Genomic DNA, 16,439 nt, shown 5'->3' with positions numbered 1-16,439 from the left:
TGTTACAGCAGCAATGATCTCCCCTGCTCGTGATCTGACCTTTCGTGCAGATAATTTTTTTCTGTTGACCTAAGGACACCCTAGACAGAAGTACTGACAGACACAGGGGGAGAGTGAGAACATGTCCTATGTATTTGTGCCTATGCTGAAGACAGGCTGCAAAAAGAAATGTCTTGAGGAAAAGTCTTGCTGCTATTCAAATCCCTTCCACCAGCCTGCTAATATAGGAAAGCTTTTAGGATTAACTTCACTTTTGCGGGGGCTTGGCTGGCTTTTACTCACACATCCCCCACTCAAGTGTGCCCACAGACAGCAGTTTTGCTTGCAAACGAGCGGATATATTACTTCAGCGAGGTTCTTATGAACAGGGCCTTAGGTAGCAGCTTTAATGTGCACCTGCCAGGATAACTATCATGCCTGGCAGCCTTCTCACACTATGCACCTAGGCCTGCCTGCCCTTTTACAGCTGCTGCTCTGTAGCTGCTCTAACCAGCACCCCAGTTTCGAACAGTGGTTCCTTTTGGCCATTCTCTGCCTTTCCTCTTCACATTTTGGCACAGAGCAAACTCTAGAACAGTCCAGGCCTCTCTTTTTGCATACTCTCAGGCAGAAGAAAGTAAAACTACCTTGTTTCACTGGCAATAAAATAATTTTAGATTAAAATCCTGATAAAGGCAAAGTCCTATAGCCAGGGTTTATCAGGACTATTTTTAGGCAGCTGTTAAATGACAGATGTACAACATAGCGCAAACTCCTTATCTAAGAGTTGATAATAAAAGCATTCAGTGGAAAGGATGCCAAAATCCTGCTGTGGTGTTGCTGTATAAAGAGGTAACTCGCTTCTCCCAGTCACAAAGGGGTATTTTGATTTCTTTGCATCTAGGGATTTTTTCCCACAGGAACTCTAAATCCTGGAGACATTTCTATCCAAAATGTAGAGATGATACAATAATGGAGTTCTTGTGAGCTTGCCGAGAACTAATGCTGATGGCTTTAGAACTGAATACATTAATCTGTTGATTACTCAGTGACTCAGCTCTTAGCGAGGCAACATATCTTGTCTGAGCTAAAAACCTATGCCCAGGAAAACAGAAACAAATCATTCTCCACGTCTGATAAATGGTCTGCAATAGACAGCTTTAAAATATAAAATTTCCTTTTGTTTTTTCTTTTTTTTTTTTTGATGCCTGAAGTCCTAGTTCTAAGAGAGAAACTCAGGACTGCTTTAATGCCAGGCCAGGCCAAGTATCGGGGCGGGGGGAGGGAGAGCGTGCTGTAATCATGACTGTCAGGCATGAGACACAGTACTGGCCTGCATGAAATGTTACACCCATTCGGATTCCTACAGAAAAGGATGCCAAACTGCTAGCCTTACAGGATAATTCAAGTAGAAAAGGACTTCAGGAGGTCGCTAGCTCAACCTCCTGCTCAAAGCAAGTCTAACCTGGTTGCTCAGGGCTTCATCCAGCCTGGTCTTGAAAACACCCAAGAACGGAGTCTTGTGCAGTCTCTCTGGGCAACCTGCTCCACTGGTTTACTGTCCTCACGATGAAAAGATTTCTCCTTACATCCAGTGTGAACAACCACTGTTGTTTCAGTATGTGTCTCAGGGCAGTAGGGATCCTCAGTTACCTTTCCAAGTAAAAACCAAGTTAGATTAAGTTCTCATCAATCTAGTTTCCCCTAAGGTATTTACTCCCAGAGGAATGACTCCTGTCTTACAGCGGTACAGTGCCGACTGCGTACAAACAGGCAAGCTTACAAGGTTGCAACAAACCGCTAAAATCAAACAACGGTCCGGGAGGGGATGATTCAGAGCATCTTCTCCCTTTGTAGATGTTACTAATACGACTCTTCCCTCCAACAGTACAAAGAGGGGAAAGAAACAAAATCTCTCAGGCCTCCGTCTTCCACTTGCTCCTTCCTCTTAGTCACCCTCCCCAGAAAGTTGGTGGTATTAGTATGTAATAGTATTTATTTTAATCTTAGAAAGAACTGTATGGTCCCTGCTATTATTAATACACGGCTGCTATAAAGAGAGGCCATTAAACAGGCGATTTGTTGAGTATTATGGAACGTGGCTCATCCCTTTTCAGGCAAAGCTTTTCTATTTTAAAAGTCATTCCACAGCCAAGGGTTTCCAACGCAAATCTTTTTGTGGGGGATTTTCCCCTACTCATCACCTAAGCCCCCAAGAGGACAGGCCTCAGGAAAACAGAACTAGGACTGTGGCTGCTCCAAAGTTGATTTGGCAGCAGGGAAGGAAGGGTCATGGACCTAGGTTATTTCAGCTCCCCCTAAAAGACTTCATGGGAGATGCATCTCCGCTTTTATTGCTTCAGAATGGGAGCCTGACAGCATTCTGAGCCAGCAGCTTAGCCTCCTCTATTTAATAAACGTGAATGAGATGATTTGTGCTTTTGCTATTGAGATTAAAAAAAAAAAAAGAAAAAGAAAACACAAATCCCCCTCTATCTCCTCTCATTTTTCTCCTGCCAGTAATCATCCCTCCAGCATTCAGTCTAATGGAAGTGAAAGGTTAGAGGAAGAGTCCTAACAAAAATCTCTTAGCTTTTGTCTGTCAAAGTGAGATCAACATAGGAAATGAGCAAAAAAGACCAAGTAAATCTCTAAGTCACAAAAAGGAGATGTTCCAGGTCTCCCTGACCGTCTCTGCTGATAAGAACCTCTCCTCAGTTCGAGGGCAAAACAATCTGCGTGTAGGATTTCACTTCTTGTTCAGGGGAACAGGTTTCCTTTCGGCTCTTCTGTGCCTGGCCCAGGAAAGGTTCATGGTGGCAAGCAACACCCGGGTGTTCATTTTCTCTCCTTCACTGCAGTGAGACAGGAGCACATCCTGCCATCTGATGCCACATTATCACCAGAGCACAGCCAAAAAAATTAAAAGTCAAAAACTGAAAATCCCTGTTCAAACGCAATTCTTCAACATAGTGCAAGAGCATAACGGAAAAAAAGATCAGCCATTAACAAGACAGAAACTTGGGCGAAGGAAGAGCGTTATCTGTAGATGTTCGTCATCTTCAGGGCTCTCAGTGCCCTAGTTCAGGCTCTTCTGACTGCACAGAACACGAGATCACACGAAGGAAGCAGAGCAACCTCTCGGTCTTTCGTTTCTGCTCCAATCCCTCTAGCCAGCCTGTGGTGCACTACTTAGTCTTGACCTTTCTAATCAGATTAACAGGCAGGAAAGAGTCAGGCCATAACGTACAGCCTCTACATTAAGTGGATCTCTGAAGTGCAATTTTATTATTAAAATACACAAGTCCCCTGCCCAAAAACAACTCCTTGATACCCTCTCCATGTATCCAAGCAGAGCAAAGGGAACACAGAGGTTTAGAGCTAGGAATCAAGAACTCAACACAAGCATTTCAATCTGAGAGCAACAGAGAGGAAAGTAATGGATTTTCATCTGTTCAGAGAGACCGGTCTGAAGTCCAGCTTTAGAAACGCCAGCTATGAGGTGCGTACAGCCTCCTGCCACAGAAGGTCACGCTGGCTCCCGAAGCCGGTAGGAAAAGCAGCCCGTGCAGTCCCGCTGAGGGGAGAAATGCCAGAGCTGCGGCCGAGCAGACGAGGTTTTAATGATTCCTTCGCATATTTGGGTGTCCTGTTCCCCATTGGTTTTTCAGGCAAGGGAATAAAAACAGCTGTAGAGTATGTTCAGAATGGCACAAAACAGGCATAGATAGGGTGGCTGAAAATGTTCGAGTTATTCAACAGGAAAAACCCAGTACCGGTCACATAGATCAGATACAGATGCCTGAGGTGGCAGGTTTCACAGGTCCAGGACACAATTTTTAGGAAATGTCATTAAAATTGAACCATTTTCCCAACAGGGGCCTGGAAAGGTCTCCATTTCCACTACGAAAGGGAATGCTAAAAAGCGGTTAGGATGTTAAAAATGCTTGATGGGGCATATTTTCCCTTCACGCTTTGAGGCAAAGCGTTGTCCGCAGCAGCCTTACGTGCCCGTTTGTACAAACGTAACTCCTGAATTGCGACCTGTACGAAGCCGCATTCATGACGTTTTAAAATATTAGTAATATTAAAAAAAAAGCAGTTAAAATTTAATCCATTTGATCTGTTTAATGTAATTAAACAACCCGCGGGAGCCTGCTGGCACAGGGGGCTAGGTGCACTGGAGCTGCACGTATCCGCTCTCAGACAGGCAGCTCGGCACGCGCAGCCTCGCGTCCCGAGCCCCGGCCCCTCGGCACGTACCGAGAGAAGCCGTAGGAGCCTGCCCGCTTCCTCTCGCTCCTGCTAGGCGGTAGCGGGACCAAAGGCTACAACTACTCGGCTGCTTTCGCGTGTCATCTTCTCGCCATTCGAATGAAGCAGTGTGTGGGAGAGGCCCTCTTTCATAAGACCTGCTCATATTTAACTGACTTTTTCTGCTTGTCAGCTCAAGATATTTGTGGATTTTACTTCATTTCAGGCAGATGTCTGCTTAGACCAGCTGTCTCCTACTGCATTTCACTAAATGAAGTTTTCTCTGAGAAATGCAAAAAAGCTGCTAATATCTTTGGGCAGACTACAGAACCATGGCACCAGGGAGGGCAGGCAAAGCTCGAGCGAGTCAGGTACCGCGGGCTGGTAGGAAGCCTGCTTTTGCTGATTTGCAGCTAATAGGGTGATCCGGGGGACAGGCACAGGATACCTGCTTGCCTGTCACTGCGGCGAGGATACAGCTAGCCCTTGCAGTATTTGTCCGCTGTTGTAAGCAACAGACACTTAACCGTGCTGAATTATAACCAAGGGCTGCAGTTGCACAGGAGCAGGATGGAGCGGGAGGAAAGGGGAAAACAACGTAATGGTGCATTAGCCACTCCATTAATGTTGCTGGGTAGTCTGCATTTGTCTGGGTGTCCGACAGCAGCTGAAGTCTGCTTCATGCCCTACAGCAATAGCTAAAGTACACGTTCAACCATTTCTGCCACACTGGCTCCGTTGGGTTCATCACTAGAACAGTCCCAGAGATATATTTCAGCCCACCCTTCACTAAGATGTAAAGATCAGTTAGTTTTTTCCATTAAGACCAAAGTCATCTTTATTGTTCACCTTGCTTCATCTCCCCATTCTGACCTGATGAGGTACATCCCCGTTACCGACCTTCAATGTTTTTGACCAGTGGAGACAGATAAGAGGTAGGGCATTTCTTGGGAGGTGAGAAAAATTAAACAAAAAGGAAAGCACTTGTCATTTTCACAGCCTGCCTTGTTGCCAGGGAGATGGTTGGCTCATTCAAGAAAGACTTGTTGTTGCTGGCTGAGATCGCCAATGCTTTGGGAATTATTGCTGCAAAACAAGGTTGGGGAAGAAAGAGAATGAACATGGACAAGGGCAGCCCAAAAGAAGCTCTGCTTGTGTGGTGCATGACCCAAAAGCCCTGCTGCACTGCTTCTGGGGTCTCACTAACCCAAAGCTCAATCTTCCACATCCCACTAATGTATTTTCTCCCTTTGCCACCTTCTAAATTCCCCTGAGTCCCTGAAAATGCAAAATCTTTCCCTAGTAAATGATCACAGTAAAGTAATAACGGAGTGTGAATACACTTCATGATAGCCTTTGAGCCAGCTAGAAGAGCCTGAACCAATGTCATTCCATGCCTTCACTCTTTTGTGGTGAGTCAACCACACATCACTAGGAGACATCCCAGGCAGTTCAGCTGAAACACACTGCAGGACCCAGGAGAGCTTGTTTTGCTGCAACAGCACATCTTGGCTCCACACTGTTGACAAAGCTGAAACTGATGTCATTAAGTCAATATATGATTTTCCTTTAGCAAAAAAGATCTCCTCAATACCAGTGCCTATTCCTACGTAGTCACATTACTAATACATAGAACAGAGACAGAATAAGTTTATATCACGGCTATAAATGCATCATGGGGTGCTCTTGCAGACAGAATTAGGCCTAAAAGAGTCATTCAGTTAAATAAGCAGTTGTAGAGATGGAGGCTACCAGGCCTTTTATAATAGAGTTTTACTTAGGCTGAGTTTGTCCCTCTGTCCTCCTTTCAAACCTAGATATTTACAACAGAAAACAAACAACTCGCTTAGGGCTAAAATGTGATCTTAGAACTAGCACCACACATAACTATTTATAGGACACAAATAAGCGATAAACAATAGCCAGCATCCCAGTCCTGTACAAATGTGCAACAGAGCTTGTGAGGAGGCTGAAATTCTGAGTTTGTGAAGGAGGGAGATATCAGCTCTGAGGAAAAGGAAAAGACAGGGACACAAGCAGAATTAGCCTAGAAAATTTAATAGCAGCAGCAGCTAGATGCTCTAAACAAGCAAACAAATTTCACAGAAACCACTTCACTCAGAAGCAATATCAACTAATTCTTCTTCCGATAGAATACTATCAACCACCAACAGACCTCTATAAACCAAGCTTTTCTTTCACCTTCACTTCCCCAGGGTGGCCTAACATATCCGTTTTCAGCTGAAATCCCCCAGAAGGGGAAAAAAAGCCTTGTGAAATGGAGCTAGAAAGGAAACGAGGGAGTGTGGGTGGCAGCAACATAGCAAGTTAGAAACGTGTATCATTTGGAACAGTGCTCCCTGCAAAATGCCACCTTGAGTGTTTGATGTGCCAGTGTGATGTTTTCCAAGTTGGTCTTGCTTTATGGTAATATCTATTGTGCTGTCATGGCAACATTGCAATCCTCACTTAAAAGTAAACATTGGGTCGGCCTTTTGGATTCTATCTGAACCTGTGGGCTGGCACAGAGTAGCGGTGAATGGGCAGCGATCAGGAAATGGGATGTGTGATAGAAAAATCACATGTTCTGCCAGCTCCTCTGCATAGTCAGAAACCTTGTCTGAAGAAATACATCTCTAGGGAAATAAAGTATTTTGACACCCTTCTTTTCTAAGTGAGCCAGATGAAAATAAGTGACACAATCATACTTCAAAATGCCACTCAGATCTGCTTCTTTGGTGAGTGTGTGGCATCAGCCAGGGATTGTACTTTGGTGGCACTTGTTTTTCCCATGCTACCTTCCCAATTCTGAGATTATCTTTATAAAACCAGTGGCCAGAACAGATACCAATGAAAATTAGCCTTTTAAATCTCATTTGAGTAGCAACAGAGATGGGAATGAGATGTCTCAGGGGATCATTGATAAGAAAGAGACACCACAGTCATCTAGCTCTTACTCTAAGCTCTAGATTGAATCTGTTCACATCTTGCACCACTTAAAGAAGGTCCTAGAGAAGATGGTGCCTGACTCTTCTCAGAGATGCACAGCAAGAGGACAATGCCAAGAAAGGGTATTTAACACACAGGCTCACACATAGGACACAGGCTCAGATTCATCATGCTTTTTCTCTTCTCTGCATGCCAGAGGAGAACAAGGTAACCCTCTTGAAGTGCTACAGCCCAACCCCAGACACATTAGAAGCTGGGAGACTGCACTGTCTCACGGTCACTCGCCCCACCTGCAACCTTACGCAGGGCAGCAGGAGCAGATTGCCATCCATCATCTGAGCAAACCCCTTCATCCCCACCCTGTGAAATCCAGCTAGACTGCATTGAATCAGCCTGATTTCTGTATCCAGTCAGAGGGACAAGTGGCAAGGCAACATAGCGAGAAACAGGGCAAGCTGAATGTAACAGGCCAGGTTCAGGGACGAACAGCAAGAACTGGTAAAGGCAATCTGACCCCTGACTGAGCACAAACCCTGTATGCAAGTCAAGTCACCATCCTCTATGGGCTTTTGCCCTGTCTTTTGCTAAGCATGAGGTCCTTTTAGAGGTGTTCCCTTCCTACCAAAAACACATTAATCTGTAGTGGGGCCAAGGGCCAGATCCTTAGAAGTGTGAAGCACTGCAAACAGGCTTTCCCTATTGGGGTGACAGCATGCACAGAGCTGCTAACACTGGATTGGTTTCAGGTCCCTTTCCTGGCAAAATGCAGAGTGCTAGTTTTAGCCCAAAAGACCTTCAGCTGGGTGCAGGCTCCATCACATTTGAAGCCATAAGAACTTCCTGCTCTGATTCACCTTGGAGTAACACATAACCCAGTATACTTTTAATGAGCTGGGAGCAGATTGCTATGAGGATGGTTTCTATGATTCTAGGAGAGTTCATTTGCCTCTCTAGTTTTCCAGGATACCAAAGCCTCTCAACCTAAGCTCACAGCAAAACCCATTCTCTTCTTGCACACATCATTATCCAAGTGATTATTGGAAATCAGTAAAAAGATTTTAGCAGAGATTGGGACCAAGCCACTGTAAACTAGGAGCAATCAGGCAGAGGTTTTGAAGACCAAAAGACTGTTTAGACCAGCCCTTTGGGCATTAAAAGCATGGAGGGACAAGAACAACCTGAGGATATTTGTGTGGGGGAGGATCCAGTAAAAATATGAAATGGCTCCAAATGCCACTTTTTAATGATGGGTAGCCTCCAGGAAAAAAAAAAAACAAAACATTGTCCAATGAAGTCACCTGGCATTGCTTGCTCCCTGGCTGGCAGAAAGCACAACCTCATCAATAAAAATCCATCTCTAGAGCTCTTTCTAGTTCATCTGCTTTCAGATGCCAAATTTCAGGCCTGATTTTGGCATAGTGCAGAGCACAAGTCCGCTAAAGGGTGCACTTGAAAAGGATCTCCACATCCCCTAAAGCTACCCAACATCACTTCACCTGTGAAATGCAGACTCCTTGCTAAAGAGTTGTTATTCTTTCCTATTTCTTGCTTACAAGCTCTTTGCACTGTCAGTGTGATGGGTTTTTCCTCCACGAGCTTTGCATTTGATACTTTTTTTTGGATGATGCAGGAAGTATTTTTAGTATGAAAAGAAAAAAAGCCATTTCCTTGGAAGGGCTGCCTACCTCCCCTTGTGAGATTTGTTATTCAAATGCAGCTGCAGTTATAGTGCTGCCACTGAGGTTTTGCAAAAGGGGCACGCACGCTAGGGACACAGAGGAGAGTGAAGAAGCCACAGGATGGTGACATTAGCACTGAGGCAGAAGTGTGATGCTGCTTTCCACCACAAGATACTGCTGGGAGATGGCTCCTCTGGAAGCCTTTGGAAAGTGCCAGACTAGGACAAAAGGACGAACCATTCAAAAAAAATGGGAGAATTGCAAAAAAATCATTGACAGAGCACAGCTCCCAGGAGGGTGCAAACCTCCTCATGGACTGCAGACAGACATCCATACAGGTCCTGGAGGTAGGTATCCCTCCAGAACCTCCTCAGAGGGCCTGGCAGTGCTGAGGTTGCAACAGGGGGACACCACAGCTTGTGGGAGTTGTATACAGAATTTGAGTGTCCAGAGCTGCTACAGGATAAGTTGAAGCACTTCCTTACATGGTTTCTCTTGGTGCCAGGACAAACTGGGCCTTTGCAGCCCTTGCACTCTAATGGGAAACAGACAAGTCAGAGAGTGAGTGTGCTGGTGTTCTCCTAGTCAGAAAAAGGTGCCCAGGCTATGAGAAGTCACTTCTGCTTTGAGCTCTTCTCTAAGAAGAAGTTCTATCAATGCAAATGTAAAAATCCACTGGAAAAGTCACTTAGGCTCATGCTTTCTGGCTGCAGCAGCTCTTGGCAAGGAGCACCAGCTAATCTGGACCAGGGGAATGCAGGTCAGAGAAGGTCTGGCTCTATAAGGTGCTGAGCAAACCTATGGAGGCAAGCAAGCCAGTATTGCCCTTCTCCTGAACTGAGCTTTGGGTACAGGCACAGTACAGCTGTCTAAGGCCACCAAGGCAGATTTGCCCCCACATGCCCCATCTGCCATGGCTCTGTACAGCCACTTCTGGCACTGCCAACACCAGCAGCCTTGTCCTGGGAAGCAGCTGGGCTCCTGCTCTCGTGTCTGCAAACACAGTGAACATCATGCTTGTCCTTCCCTAGAAGGTTTCTGTCCAGAAAAAGATCGAGGCATGTCAGCCAGAATAAAAAGTACAGCTATTTTATGAACTGGGCAGCTGAGGCAGTAAGGTTAAAGACACCACACTAAAAGCTTCAAAGATGCCCATAGATGCTTCTGACCTATGGTTATAGCCTTCCAGAAGGTCAACATTTGAGACTAAGGCTCAGATTGCATCTAGCTACAGCATCCCCCAGCCCCAAGCAGGGGGCTGCCTTCAGGTATGCTTGCAAGTCAGCTCTCCCAGCAGCAATTTCAGATGACTACAGACTACTCAGCACATTTCAGATACATGTTAGTTATTAAGGGGATTTTATTTCCATCTCTTCTGGGAAGCACTGCTGAGTCACACTGCTTACTCGCTGGTTTTAGGAGAGCCACTTAAAATATTTGTTTTCCAAATGCCTTCTATAATGTTCCTATTATCTGAGTGTCTCCAGATGTAAAATGAAAACATTTATACAGGGCATTCCTGACCTTTATCAAGTTTCTGGTGTGCAACTCAGACATAACACATCTTGGGAAGGGACCTCTCCTCTGGCTCTTGTCATTTAGTGATGATTCAAAGCAAGGTAGCTTCACTGCAGTGAGGAACAGCATGGGCTCTGCTCACAAACAGCTTGAGGCTCCTCAATACCATAGGCAGGCTGGGCCTGGGGCAGCTGCTCACAAGACAGGATGAAGCAGGGAGGAAGGAGAACTGGAGAAGCTAGCCTTGCTGTGCACAGCACACAGGAGAGGAGGGCTGGTGGCCCTGGCTGCCTCCCTCAGTAATCCCAGATGTCCTGCCCATGTTTGCTCCCATATCTGCCACCACAAGGCACAAGCAAAGCAGGCCCCAGGGGTGCCTTGTTACATCCTCATTAGTTCCCAGCACCTGCTGCAACTGCTCGTTTCAGCTGTCTGGAGGCAGCTTTGGCCCTCCCCTTGCAGGGCTCTCGTCTCTCCCTTTTCAAACTTTAAACAGCAAGCCGGAAGGCTGGGCACCAGCAGCAGAGGTCTGGGATCTCTTTTGTCAGTCACCAGCATGGACACTAGAGCATCCTCCTCCTTTACACTGTTGTGCTGATAAACCTTGTCCATGCGTGCACACAATATGCTCATATGCTGGTCTGCTCATCACAGACCACAAAGAACTCGGCCTCCACAGAGACTTAACACATGACATCAGGTGCCCTTGCAAAAGTATCAGATCCCAAGAAGCCTGACCCCTATGGAAACAGGTCCCAAAGAGGCAGCCTTTCTAAAATTACAAAATCCCACCAAATCCTATGCCTGCATATTCCAGATCTAGAGCCTGGATGCAGTACCATTCTTCACTTACCTCTCATTGCATCACCTTTCTTTCCTCCAGCACATGCCTGCCCTCTCCTCCTTTCACCAAAAAGCATGTTGCAAGAAAAACAGGTCCCCAAGATGACAGTGCTCCTCACATCTCTGCAGGCTGCACACCCTCTCCCTGGGGTCTTGATTTGGAAGGAGAAGTGCTAGAAATGAAGCCCTGCCTGCAGCCCTTGCCCCCCCCGGCCTGCGCAGCCTGCACACATCACAGCTGTACAGGACTGTCAGCCCCCAGCAGCTGGGCAGCTGCCATGGCCACCTTGGACCGCGCAGATCTGGTTTCGCAATCGGCCTGTTGGGTGCCTGCTCTTTCGGCCCTGACCGGGTGGCATCTCATTGACAGCCCGGTCTGTTCTCACTCTGAAATCAGCCCAGACAGGTGAACAGACTGGAATGGAAAAGCCATTTCATGGCCTGTGGCTGTGAAGTCTCATCCTTTCAAAAGGGAAATTTTGCTGAGCTGTTGAGTCAAAGAGACAGGAGCGCCCAGCCAACACTCTGCCCTTGAGCATGCGGAAAATTAAAATGTGCATACACTGCATCCAAGCCCCATGCCACCCTTTTCCTCCTTAAGGGGAAACATGCCCCTCCAAAGCGAGCAGCCACTGCTGCTTGTAGCTCCAGTAACTCAGTAGGGGGAAGAACCTGGTACAGCCGCTAGAGATGTCCACTCTCCTCAGAGAAGAGATGCAGTGAGATGATAGTACTTTGAACATTTTCCTTGTACTGCATTAATCATGGCGATAGTAGATGACAGGAAGCAGAGGATCTGCCACACATGAGAAGTTTATTACCTGAACACGAGTTTTACTGAGGCTATTAATCAGTATTGTGTACACTGGTAATAACTGATTAAAGATACCATATGGGAACTCACTTAACAGCTATTACTTCTTTGACATAAGCCTCATCAGTTAACTGAAGCATGAAGATTTCTGACCTTATAGAAAGGAACAGCCTTATCCAAGGCAGCTCTATCCAGCCTGCTCCAAAGGCACAACCCATCCCCGCCAGGACAGTGTGAGGCAAGGCTGGCACTGAGCAGTCCTGTCCCACATGCCTCTGCCAAGTCTCCTGAGCTTGAGGGCTGCAGCCCCTTTGCACACAACCACAGCTAGCCACTATAGGTCATGCACAACTGTTTCAACACACTGCTCCAGAGATGATTAATACCAGCACTACTGACAGGAGACAGCAATCCTGATCTCTCAGATGTCAACAGGGTTTGGCTGTTCACCTGGTTTTACCTCTGTATGGGTGAGGGAAGACAGGCTGAAGCAATAGACCTCACTGAGTTTCCAGTGTTTAAGAAAATACCTCAAGCTCAAAATGAAGATTAGAAACAAAAAAAAAATCTCAGGAGCAGCTGTGAAACTGTCATTTTGCAGTATGGCAGTGTTTAACCTTGTGGTCAAAGACAGGATAGAAATTGAGCAGAAGCACAGAAAATATCAAACAGTTTGCATCCAGTTGAGGTTTTTTTTTTGATAGTCAGTCTCCGGGGGGCTCAGGACACCTCATCCTTCCCTATCAAAGATCTGCAGCTTCAGCACATCTCCCCACAGTCGCCCCAGGTGATGCAGCATGTCCCTCCAAAGTGTCAGAACCCACTCAGGAGCGGGTGCTGGGAGTGTGTTAGAGCCAGAGCAAATCTCACCCACAGGGTTTAAACAAATTTCCTCCTTTCTGCTGTGCTCTTCAGTTTTCAGGGTTGTAGGAGTTTCTGGTTTGCAGCACGTATCTGCATTGATGGCATGACTTGCTAGCTACTTTCCCCTGTAAGAAATCATTCCCTTAAGTCAGCCATTTATAGTTAAATCTTCACTTTCCTATATAGACTGGCATAGGGCTGCATCAGCTCCACTGACTGCAGGGAATTGCTCCTGATTTACAGCAAGGCCAGGAAAAGGAGAACCAAGTCACAGACGCACCAGGGTGTCAGTAGACTTCACCCTGTCCAGTTAGCGATGGCTGTCCTCCAGACAGCCCAACCCCTTGGCATTTCATCTCTTCACAGTTTGAAATTATCCCTGAAATATGCTCGCTCCTTTGTAGGAATGAGCTTTGCTAATCTGATTTTCTTTGCTGGATATACAGTGCAGAGGTTGTCCATATCCAGGCTGTTGCACTATCTATTGAACTCAATGTTACATTGTAGTTGGGGGTCACAGCAAACCAGAACAAAACTGTCCTCCAGAGGAACTGCAACCCAACTCCCCACCTATGTCAGTCACAATTAAAACCATGCAATAACAGGCAGTGATAGAGAAGTAGTGAGCATTTTCTGAGATCAGGGGAATGGTTTCCCTTACCAATTTTATGCAGCTTTGTTTAAAATTGAGAGCGCTTTCAGTACTAGTAGATAGATCCCAAGCAACAGTGGAAAAAAATCTGAGAAAAAGGAGATCCCAGTAGTCACTGTCCAGTCAGTATGATTTTGTTCTCTATGTGAAAGTTATGAATTATTCTTCCAAGTGAGAACCATGTCTCATATCCTTTCCTTTCTTCATTTCATTGCATTTCTGTACTTTTCATTTTATCGCAGTACAGGTTTTGGCAACACTATCTGGAGAGGCAGTGGGACATTTTTGTGTACATCGGATGAGGGAATTTTAAGCTAGGTTTTCCTCTCCAGAATTCAGCTTTAATAATTGCCATTCATGCACCAAATTCTCCCCAGGCATTGTTGGGTTATGCGCTGTTTGCTTCTGGCTTCATTTGTAGCATGTTGTCAAATAGCTGCTACATGGTGTTCTTCCTCTGGCGAGGAAGTGAGCTGCCTGTCCCTAGTTCACAAAGCATTAGCATCTTTGGATAAGATCTTTAAGTCATTTTTCTTCCAGCCTTTATTCTCCTTAATTAATGTTATTGGTAGCATAAGCTTTGGAAAGCTTTTCTCTTGCAAAGTTCCACTGGGATATTTATGAGGCATGCAAAGTTTTCTACATGCTCATATTTGTGCTGTCCTTGTTTGAGTCTTAGTTTTAAACAGGCTTTTGGTTCTGCTACAGCTTCACTTAATGCCTATTACAGCCAACCTCTCAAGCTACACAGGTTTTTGGTAGCAAGTTCAAGTTGTGCTTCTCAGTGTCACACGTCTTCCCATGCTCTTGTACTAGTGAGATCCTCTAGCTAGAAAGCTGCACTGGTGTAAAACTGCTGTATGAGGCTGGGGGATACATGGCACTATTGCAGGCTTGTTTAACTTAATTCCGAGGCAAACACATACCTAAACTGTAAAGTCTGTATTCAGCATTGCAGTGGATCATGAGCCAAATTCAGGCCAGTCTTGTGATGAGTGAGTAGGCAAAAATCCTTTTTTCTTCAACTTCCTCTCCAAAAGCAAAATCTTTTTGGAAAGCCTCTAGGACAATTTATAGTAGCACACAAGGCTCCTCAGAACAGCGTCTTTGCTCAAACGCTCTTCAGGCCTTTGTGGACTAAGACTGACATCTAATATTTCTTTGCTGGTGTCCCAAGCACGAGAAAACAGGCACATAGCAAAATCCCAACCCTACAGCACTGAATCATGTAGTAGCGGGACAAAGCCTTTCCTCCAGCATAAGCTCTCTGAGTGCCAAGAACTGGGAGGAATAGGCCCAAACTACACTCCTCCGCGCAGAGGAGAGAAAAAGCTGTTTCACAATTGCGGTTTGCCTGCAGACATCTTACCACACTGAATCACCTTAGAAGTCCTCTCTCAGGCAGACATCCCCTTTCCAGCTCCCCTCTTCCCATTTGTGAAGGAGCCGTAAGGTGCATTAGCCCAGCCCTGCCCAGGCATTGCCACATCTGGCAACGGTGTCCCCCAGCCAGGCCGCATCTGCGAGCGAGCAGCGCCGCTGCCCACGCGCTTCCCTGGGTGTCCCTTCCCTCGGCACCAGGCCACGGAGTGAGCCATGCCCTGCACGCTCCAAACCAGAAAGCCTGATCAGCCATAACTTTTATCAGAAGAAAAGATGATCAGGACAGAGCTGCAAATACAGGCAGCAGCTCTGTGCTGCAAGCAGCCTTTCCACCACTGATCATCAGTTCCCTAAAATCCTGGGCAGGCAAGATCCCCCCCCCCCCCGCCACCATTCTCAGGTCACACTTGTCCACATTAATTTTCAGCTTCATTTGCCCATCCAAGAGTAAGAATTGAGGGAACACACAGGCTATTCTGCTGGATCCCTTTTCTCCTTTGCTATCAGCTTCGCCCAGGAGGAGTGGGCAGCAAATAAATAGCAAGGGCTGATGAGAAGGGGAAAGCTATCACTTAGCACCATCACTTTACTTGCCCTGCAAATTGTGAGACTTTGGTGGCCCTTTACAAACCAAGGGCAGGGGCTGACCACTAAATGTGACTTTCTGCAAGTTAACTTCCAGATGTCAACCAATGTTCTCCCCAGCAGCCCTTACTACAAGCCCTGTTATACATTTCAGGAGGCCTTTTTCTGAGAAGCTGCAGGGTGTTGCTTGAAATCATGAAGAATTAGCCCAGCAAGTTCCTTGAGCCAGAAAAATCAGATTTCACTGCTATTTATGCAGTTCCTGGTCCAGACCCAGTCTCAGGTGCCCAGAGTTATTGATCAGGTTGCTACTCTGACCACTTGTGAAGGAGGTTTCACACTACCAGGACAATTTCCAGTGAACTGTTTATCCCTGTCCCACCCAAGAACACTGACTTCAATTCCTTCCTCAGCACTTTAGCAGAAGGCAGAACACAGACAAGGCAAAAGAAGCCACATCACTCCCACAATAGGTTGTGGTCTGCTCAGGTATGTAGGAGTGATGTTAGTCTTGCTCTGCTTTTTCCTCAGCTGAACTGAATAGCTCCTCTGCCCCAGACCAGGAGCTGTGGGGAACATCAGCCACAATGTCCAGGCCATTTTTCCTTCCAAAGCAAGGTGCAGGAGTTCTCAACCTCACACAAGCACCCTCTGCAAACCACAGCCACAGTGAGGCACCACCTTAATTTGTTTCCTCTCAGCTGGCCTGGAGGGGAGGCTGCTAATGAAAAGCACCCACTACTGCTTGCAGTAAGGGTATTAGTCCTGACAGATGAAATTCTTCCAAAGCCGCAAGAGACTCGGCCCTTGGCCTCCATTGGGGGTTACTATAAGGCATAGCTAGATTTGAACCAGCCATCAGGACATCTTGTGAAACAAATTAGCCAAACTGCCAGCAGCTTGGTGCACATGCACAAAC

General features: G+C 46.3%; 1 protein-coding gene across 2 annotated transcripts in view; it reads left to right on the top strand.

The window, feature by feature from the left end:
- Positions 1 to 16,439, top strand: part of GNAO1 (G protein subunit alpha o1) — a 157,749-nt gene that overhangs the window by 55,067 nt on the left and 86,243 nt on the right. The gene's annotated exons all lie outside the window — the stretch shown is intronic.

This window comes from Rhea pennata, chromosome 13, assembly GCF_028389875.1.
Source record: "Rhea pennata isolate bPtePen1 chromosome 13, bPtePen1.pri, whole genome shotgun sequence".
Lineage (NCBI taxonomy): Eukaryota > Metazoa > Chordata > Aves > Rheiformes > Rheidae > Rhea > Rhea pennata.
Note: the sequence above shows the minus strand (reverse complement) of the source record. Positions and strands in the feature narration are given on the sequence as shown.